The 9,674-nt window shown below is 38.9% G+C and overlaps 1 non-coding gene across 1 annotated transcript; it reads left to right on the top strand.

Annotated features, from left to right (window-relative positions):
- Nucleotides 1–529: 529 nt before the first annotated feature.
- Nucleotides 530–637, top strand: LOC112787219 (small nucleolar RNA R71). Its single transcript, XR_003194643.1, has one exon. It is a non-coding gene; the product is annotated as a small nucleolar RNA R71 (small nucleolar RNA).
- The last annotated feature ends 9,037 nt before the right edge of the window (nucleotides 638–9,674 follow it).

The following is a 9,674-nucleotide window of genomic DNA, read 5'->3' as shown; positions in this document are numbered from 1 at the left end:
GAGTGGATGATGGAAAAGGCTTGCTATTGCTAAACCTGTTCCTTCCACCATTGTTAAAGCCTTGTTAAGGCTTTTGATCCTTCCATGAGAAATTTGGATGATTTCTCCATGATGAGTTATAGGTGTTTCCATAAGGTTCACCTAAGTAATTTACCTCTGCTATTGCAGGGTTTTCAGGATCATAAGCTTCTTCTTCAGAAGATGCCTCTTGAGTACTGTTGGATGCAGCTTGCATTCCATGCAGACTCTGAGAGATCATATTGACTTGCTGAGTCAATATTTTATTCTGAGCCAATATGGCATTCAGAGTATCAACTTCAAGAACTCCCTTCTTCATAGGCATCCCATTACTCACAGGATTCCTTTCAGAAGTGTACATGAACTGGTTATTAGCAACCATGTCAATGAGTTCTTGAGCTTCTGCAGGCGTTTTCTTTAGGTGAATGGATCCACCTGCAGAAGTGTCCAGTGACATCTTTGATAGCTCAGATAAACCATCATAGAATATATCTAGGATGGTCCATTCTGAAAGCATGTCAGAAGGACACTTTTTGGTCAATTGTTTGTATCTTTCCCAAGCTTCATAGAGGGATTCACCTTCTTTCTGTCTGAAGGTTTGAACATCAGCTCTAAGCTTGCTCAGCTTTTGAGGAGGAAAGTACTTGGCCAAGAAAGCCGTGACCAGCTTATCCCAAGAGTTCAGGCTGTCTTTGGGTTGAGAATCCAACCATAATCTAGCTCTGTCTCTTATAGCAAAAGGGAAAAGCATGAGACTGTAGACTTCAGGATCTACTCCATTAGTCTTAACAGTATCACATATCTGCAAGAATTCAGTTAAGAACTGAAAAGGATCTTCAGATGGAAGTCCATGAAACTTGCAGTTCTGCTACATCAGAGAAACTAATTGAGGTTTCAGCTCAAAGTTGTTTGCTCTAATGGCAGGAATGGAGATGCTTCTTCCATGTAAATTGGAATTAGGTGCAGTAAAGTCACCAAGCATCTTCCTTACATTATTATTATTTTCGACTGCCATCTCCTCTTCCTGTTTGAAAATTTCTGAAAGGTTATCTCTGGATTGTTGTAATTTAGCTTTTCTTAATTTTCTCTTCAGAGTCCTTTCAGGTTTTGGATCTGCTTCCACAAGAATGTTCTTATCCTTGCTCCTGCTCATATGACAAAGAAGAGGGCACAGAAAAAATAATAATAATAATATGGATCCTTTATACCACAGTATAGGGATTCCTTTGTGAGTGGAAGAAAAGAGGGAGACAAAGAGTGTGATGTAAAGAAAAAAACACAACTGTGAGGATGGCAGAGATGTGAGATGAGATGTTAATAGATGAATAAATAAATAGAATAGGATGGGAGAGGGAGATTTTTTTCGAAAATAATTTTTTTGAAAAAGGGTTAGTGATTTTTGAAAATAGTTTTTGAAAAATGTTAGTAATTTTCGAAAATTAAGATTTAAAAATTAAAATAATTAATAAATTAAAAAGAAATTTTGAAAAAGGGGGAAGATATTTTCGAAAATGAGAGAGAGAGAGTTAGTTAGGTAGTTTTGAAAAAGTTAAGAAACAAACAAAAAGTTAGTTAGTTAGTTGAAACAAATTTGAAAATCAATTTTGAAAAGATAAGAAGTTAGGAAGTTAGAGAAGATATTTTGAAATCAAATTTTTGAAAAAGATAAGAAGATATTTTTGAAAATATATGATTGAAATTGTTTTTGAAAAAGATTTGATTTTTAAAATTACAATTAATGACTTGATTCACAAGAAATCACAAGATATGATTCTAGAACTTAAAGTTTAAATCTTTCTTAACAAGCAAGTAACAAACTTGAAATTTTTGAATCAAAACATTAATTGTTATTGTTATTTTCGAAAATTTGGTATAAAAATAAGAAAAAGATTTTTTGAAAAGTATTTTTGGAATTTTCGAAAATAACTAAGAATTTTGAAAAAGATTTAATTTTTGAAAAAGATTTTGAAAAAGATAAGATTTTCAAATTGAAAATTTGATTTGACTCATGAGAAACAATTTGATTTTAAAAATTTTTGAAAAAGTCAATCCAAATTTTTGAATTTGATGAGAGAAAAAGGGAAAGATATTTTTTTGATTTTTGAATTTTTAATGAAGAGAGATAAAAACAAGAAAAAATGATGCAATGCATGAGAATTTTAGATCAAAACATGTGATGCATGCAAGAATGCTATGAATGTCAAGATGAACACCAAGAACACTTTGAATGTCATGATGAACATCAAGAACATATTTTTGAAAAATTTTTAATGCAAAGAAAACATGCAAGACACCAAACTTAGAATTCTTTAATGCTTAGACAATAAGAATTCAAGAATGCATATGAAAAACAAGAAAAGACACAAAACAAAAAATCATCAAGATCAAACAAGAAGACTTACCAAGAACAACTTGAAGATCATGAAGAACACCATGAATGCATGAGAATTTTCGAAAAATGCAAGATGCACATGCAATTGACACCAAACTTATAACATGACTCAAGACTCAAACAAGAAACAGAAAAATATTTTTGATTTTTATGATTTTCTAATTTTTTTTGGATTTTTTTTCGAAAATTATATGAAAAAGAAAAAATAAGGATTCCAAAATTTTTAATATGAATTCCAGGAATCTTGCCATGTTAGTCTAAAGCTTCAGTCCAGGAATTAGACATGGCTCACTAGCCAGCGAAGCTTTCAATGAAAGCTCCGGTCCAAAACACTAGACATGGCCAATGGCCAGCCAAGCTTCAGCATGTAATTCAGACATGACATGCCTGACATACCCTACAGTCGTATAACAGCTGATGGTTGGAAGCCTCAGTCCAAAAGAATTTAGCCATGGCTTTACAGCCAGCCAAGCTTCACATGCTTCATGAAACACTAGAATTCATTCTTAAAAATTTTGAATCTAAAATTTTTTCGAAAACAGGTGAGAAAATTTTGAAATATTTTTGAAAAATTTTTGAAAATAAAATAATTACCTAATCTGAGCAACAGGATGAACCGTCAGTTGTCCAAACTCGAACAATCCTCGGCAACAGCGCCAAAAACTTGGTGCACGAAATTGTGATGTCCAGGCTCAAACAATCCCTGGCAATGTGAGCAACTTGGTACGCGCAATCGTAATTACACTTTCATTATGTAAAATTCATGGCTCTTTCTTTCCCTGGCAATGGCGCCAAGAACATGGTACCAATACCATGGTTCACAACTTCAATACAACTAACCAGCAAGTGCACTGGGTCGTCCAAGTAATACCTTACGTGAGTAAGGGTCGAATCCCACGGAGATTGTTGGTATGAAGCAAGCTATGGTCACCTTGCAAATCTCAGTTAGGCGGATATAAATTGATAATGAGGTTTTCGAAATTAATTAATAAAATAGGGATAGAAATACTTATGTAATTCATTGGTGAGAATTTCAGATAAGCGAATAGAGATGCTTTCGTTCCTCTGAACCTTTGCTTTCCTGCTATCTTCATCCAATCAGTCTTACTCCTTTCCATGGCTGGCTTTATGCAAGGGCATCACCGTTGTCAGTGGCTACATCCCCTCCTCTCAGTGAAAAATATGCTCACATGCTCTGTCACAGCACGGCTAATCATCTGTCGGTTCTCGATCATGCTGGAATAGGATTCACCCTCCTTTTGCGTTTGTCACTAACGCCCAGCACTCGCGAGTTTGAAGCTCGTCACAGTCATTCATTCATTGAATCCTACTCGGAATACCACAGACAAGGTTTAGACTTTCCGGATTCTCTTGAATGCCGCCATCATTCTAGCTCACGCCACGAAGATTCTGATTAAGAGATCTAAGAGATATTCATTCTAGCTTATTTCATGTAGAACGGAAGTGTTTGTCAGGCACGTGTTCATAGGGGAGAATGGTGATGAGCGTCACACATAATCATCACCTTCATCACGTTCTTGGGTGCGAATGGATATCTTAGAAGCGAAATAAGATGAATTGAATAGAAAATAGTAGTACTTTGCATTAATCTTTGAGGAACAGCAGAGCTCCACACCTTAATCTATGGAGTGTAGAAACTCTACCGTTAAAATTACATAAGTGAAAGGTCCAGGCATGGCCGAGATGGCCAGCCCCCAAAACGTGATCAATAGATCAAAAGATAATCCAAAGATCTAAAGATGTCTAATACAATAGTAAAAGGTCCTATTTATAATAAACTAGCAATTAGGGTTTACATGAGTAAGTAATTGATGCATAAATTCACTTCCGGGGCCCACTTGGTGTGTGCTTGGGCTGAGCTTGAGTGTTGCACGTGTAGAGGTCCTTCTTGGAGTTGAACGCCAGCTTTTGTGCCAGTTTGGGCGTTCAACTCTGGTTTTGGCTCCTTTTCTGGCGCTGGACGCCAGATTTGGGAAGAAAGCTGGCATTGAACGCCAGTTTACGTCGTCTATTCATGGCCAAAGTATGGACTATTATATATTGCTGGAAAGCCCTGGAAGTCCACTTTCCAACGCTATTAGAAGCGCGCCATTTCGAGTTCTGTAGCTCCAGAAAATCCACTTTGAGTGCAGGGAGGTCAGAATCCAACAGCATCAGCAGTCCTTCTTCAACCTCTGAATCTGATTTTTGCTCAAGTCCCTCAATTTCAGCCAGAAAATACCTGAAATCACAGAAAAACACACAAACTCATAGTAAAGTCCAGAAATGTGAATTTAACATAAAAACTAATGAAAACATCCCTAAAAGTAACTAGATCCTACTAAAAACATACTAAAAACAATGTCAAAAAGCGTATAAATTATCCGCTCATCAGCAAGCAACCCTTAAAAATTAATATATAATTGCCAAACAAGTCCTTAACAATCCACAAGCAAATCATAAGGAATAATAATGCCCCTAATAAATTTTCAACACCAATTAAAAGTAAAAAAGAAAAAGAAAACATGGATAACGCAAATAAAAAAAAAGGAGAAGAAAACATAAAAATAAAAAGAAGAATAGAAAAGTAAGGAGGGAAGAAGAAAAGAAGAAAACCTTGATAATGGTAGTGAGAGAGAGAGAGAAAGTAGAAAGTGAGAAAGAGGGAAGAAGGAAGGAAAGGGGAAGAAAGAAAGAAGAAGGGAAAAGAAAAGGTGGGATTTGGGTGAGAGAAAGATAAGATATTTTGGCAGATTAGGGTAAGCTGTGCGGCGCAAGCGACGCGGACGCGGTACGGTTTCGCGCGGATGGCACTTGTATGAATCAATGCAGTCACATCGGTCACGTGGACGCGTGCCTCTGTTCGAAACTTATTGTTGCCAAATTCCAATGTGACGCGGTCGCGTGGTGGACGCGATCGCGTGGGTGGCCAATATTGGAATATGACGCGGACGCGTGGGGCACGCGTTCGCATGGTAAGGCTTGTGCGTTTAGCGCCAGGCCAGCCCCACTCCAGCACAACTTTCGGCCATGCACCCTTTCTTACGTCGATTTTCAGGTCACGTGTCCGCGTGGGTGACGCGGACGCGTGGGAGGCAGTATTCCTACATGACGCGGATGCGTCAGTGACGCGGTCGCGTGGATCGATTTGTGCCAAAGGCATGCCTCCAGCCACGCTCTCGCGTGACTTTCTGTTCGATTTATTATTCTTTCTTACTCACCTGTGACGCGGACGCGTCGGCGACGCTGTCGCGTGCCCTCTTCTTATTTATTTATTTATTTATTTTTTTAATGCAATATGCAAATGAAGATGTAAACTATAGGCACTGGTACTGAGAAGAGTTATTGAGAAAGGAAATAAAGAAATAAAAGAAAGAAACGATCATACCATGGTGGGTTGTCTCCCACCCAGCACTTTGCTTTAACGTCCTTAAGTTGGACGCTCCACTAGCTCAGTCTTCTGCTGTGGGTGGATCCTCCAAGAGGAAGATTTCTAACTCCTTGTTTTTTGTCACCTTCTCACCATGATATAGCTTTAAGCGATGTCCATTAACTTTGATGAATTCAGATCTTGAAGGATGACTCAGGTGGAAAACTCCGTATGGCTCAGCCTTCTCTACTCTATATGGACCTTCCCATTTTGATCTCAACTTGCCTGGCATGAGCCTCAATCTAGAGTTATAAAGGAGGACTAAGTCCCCAGGTTGGAACTCTCTCCTCTTGATGTGCTTATCATGCACAGCCTTCATCTTTTCCTTGTACAGCCTCGAGTTCTCATAAGCTTCTAGGCGAAGGCTTTCCAATTCTTGCAGTTGCAACTTCCTTTCAGCTCCGGCTTTCTCAAATCCCATGTTGCACTCCTTTACTGCCCAAAAGGCTTTGTGCTCTACCTCAATTAGGAGGTGACAGGCTTTTCCATAAACTAAGCAGAAGGGACTCATCCCAATGGGTGTCTTGTATGCTGTTCTGTATGCCTAGAGTACATCTTGTAGCCTGGTGCTCCAGTCTCTTCGATGAGGTTTGACTATCTTCTGTAATATACGCTTTATCTCTCTATTTGACACCTCGGCTTGCCCATTAGTCTGAGGGTGGTAGGCTGTTGCTACTTTATGAATTATCCCATGCTTCTTCATTAATCCTGTTAGTCTCCTCTTACAAAAATGGGTGCCTTGATCGCTCACGATTGCTCGTGGTGATCTAAAGCGACAAATAATATGATTTCTAGCAAAGGAAACAACATTGTCAGCATCTTCAGTGCGGGTAGGAATTGATTCCACCTATTTAGAAATATAATCTACAGCTAACAATATATAAAAATAACCATTAGAATTTGGAAATGGACCCATGAAGTCAATGCCCCAAACGTCAAAAATTTCACAAAAAAGCATAATCTGTTGAGGCATCTCATCCCTCTTGGATATATTACCAAACCTTTGGCATGGGGGACAAGATTTACAAAATTCAGCAGCATCTTTAAAAAGAGTAGGCCACCAGAATCCACAGTCTAAAATTTTTCTAGCTGTTCTTTGAGGGCCAAAATGTCCTCCACTCTCAGATGAGTGGCAGGCCTCTAAAATGGACTGGAATTCTGATTGAAGCACACACCGTCTAATTACCTGGTCAGCGCCACATCTCCATAAATATGGGTCATCCCATATATAATGTCTGGACTCGCTTTTCAGCTTGTCTCTTTGATGCTTAGCAAAGTATGGAGAAAAAGTGCGGCTAACTAGATAATTAGCTACAGGCGCATACCAAGGGACTACTTCAGATACTGCTTGCAGGTTATCAAATGGGAAATTATCATTTATAGGAGTGAAGGTATCCTTAATGTGCTCAAGGTGACTCAAGTGGTCTGCCACTAGATTCTGGTTACCACTCCTATCCTTAATTTCTAAATCAAATTCTTGTAGTAGCAGTATCCAACGTATAAGCCTTGGTTTGGACTCCTTTTTAGCTAATAAATACTTTAGAGCTGCGTGGTCCGAGTACACTACTACTTTAGTACCAAGTAAATAGGCTCAGAATTTATCCAGAGTAAAAACAATAGCAAGAAGCTCTTTCTCAGTAGTAGTGTAGTTAGACTGAGCAGTGTCTAAAGTCTTAGACGCATAAGCAATTACAAAAGGATCCTTACCTTCACGCTGAGCCAGCGCTGCTCCTTCTGCATGGTTGGAAGCATCGCACATGATTTCAAATGGCTGGCTCAAGTCTGGTCCTCTCACAATTGGAGCTTGAGTCAGGGCGGTCTTCAGTCTATCAAATGCTTGTTTGCAATCCTCACTGAGCTCGAACTCAATATCTTTCTGCAGTAGAAATAACATCCACCTTTACTGGATCTACAGAAATGCCAGTATTAGACACAACATGTCCCAGTACAATCCCTTGTTTTACCATAAAGTGACATTTTTCAAAATTCAATACAAGGTTTGTATTGACACATCTATCTAATACTCTAGATAAACTATCTAAGAAAAGGCTAAAGGAATCAACATAAACGCTAAAATCATCCATAAAAACCTCCATACAGTCCTCAATAAGGTCAGAGAAAAGACTCATCATGCACCTTTGGAAAGTAGCTGGTGCATTGCACAAGCCAAAGGGCATTCTCTTATAAGCATAAGTCCCAAAAGAACATGTAAAAGTAGTCTTTTCCTGATCTTTAGGAGCTATATAGATTTGAAAATATCCTGTATAACAATCTAGAAAGCAATAATGGGATTTACCTGACAGGCGATCAAGCATCTGATCAATGAATGGTAAGGGGTAATGATCCTTGCGAGTGGCTTGGTTGAGACGCCTATAGTCAATGCAAACTCTCCATGAATTCTGCACTCTAGTTGTCAGAAGCTCTCCATGCTCATTTCTTACTGTTGTGATTCTAGACTTCTTGGGCACCACTTGTACTGGACTGACCCATTCGCTATCTGAGATGGGGTAAATGATATCTGCTTCAAGTAGCCTGGTCACTTCTTTCTTGACAACTTCTAAGATGGTGGGATTCAGTCTTCTCTGAGGTTGACGAATAGGCTTTTCTCCATCTTCTAGGAATATTCTGTGCTCACAAGCTTGAGGGTTGATGCCTATTATATCCGCCAGGCTCCATCCAATTGCTTTCTTGTGTTTCCTCAACATACTGAGTAGCTGTTCTTCTTGTTGGGAAGTGAGTTCCCTTGCAATGATAACTGAAAACTTCTGCTTGTCCTCAAGGTAAGCATACTTGAGGTGAGGAGGGAGGGGCTTTAATTCTAATTTCTGCTCATGGCCAGGCTCTGGGTCATTCGGAGCTGGTGATAATGGCAAAGTGCCCTCATTGTCCTCTGAAAGTGTCCCCACACTTGGACCTTGTCCTATGTACTTCTCTTCTAATTCTTCCTGGTGAACTTCAGCCATAATTTCATCTATGATGTCACACTGGGAGATAGAAAGATCATCTGGAGGGTTCTCCATAGCTCCATGTAAACTGAATTTCACATTTCTGACATCTATTTCAAAAGAATAAGTTCTGGAAAATGCGTCTAGCTTGAACTTTGAAGTCTTCAGGAATGGTCTTCCAAGCAGGATTGATGATGGCCTTCCTGAGTCATTAGGGGGCATTTCTAGGATATAGAAGTCAATGGGAAATGTGAGCCCCTTAATGCTCACTAATACATCTTTAGCAATTCCAACCACTATAATAATGCTTTTATCTGCTAACACAAAATGAGCTGCCGACCTTTTTAAGGGAGGGAGCTTCAAAGTATCATATATAGACAAAGGCATTATACTAACACATGATCCTAAATCACACATACAGTCATAAAATATCACACCTCTAATAGTACAGTTAACCATACATGGACCTGGATCACTACACTTTTCTGGTATACCTCCCATTAAAGCAGATATAGAACTACCTAAAGGAATAGTTTCTAATTCATTAATTTTGTCTTTATGTATACATAAATCTTTTAGAAACTTTGCGTATTTAGGTACCTGCTGAATAACATCAAAAAGGGGAATAGTTACCTCAACCTTTTTTAATATTTCTACCATTTTGGGATCAAGTTCCATCTGCTTCCTGGGCTTCCTTGCAATTTGTGGAAATGGAATAGGAAGGGCATTTTCTGCAGGGTCTACATCCTTTGGTGCTTCCTTCTGTGATTGGGCTTCTTCTTCTTCAATCATGTCCTGTATGTCCTCTTCCTCTTCAGCATCTTCTACTTCCACTACCTCTTCAGCTGAGGCGTGTTCTGATGGGATTGGCTCCTCCTGATTCTTCTCT

Source organism: Arachis hypogaea, chromosome 20 (genome assembly GCF_003086295.3).
Source record: "Arachis hypogaea cultivar Tifrunner chromosome 20, arahy.Tifrunner.gnm2.J5K5, whole genome shotgun sequence".
NCBI classification, from domain to species: domain Eukaryota; kingdom Viridiplantae; phylum Streptophyta; class Magnoliopsida; order Fabales; family Fabaceae; genus Arachis; species Arachis hypogaea.
The sequence above is the reverse complement of the archived record's forward strand: the minus strand, read 5'-3'. Positions and strand labels throughout refer to the sequence as shown.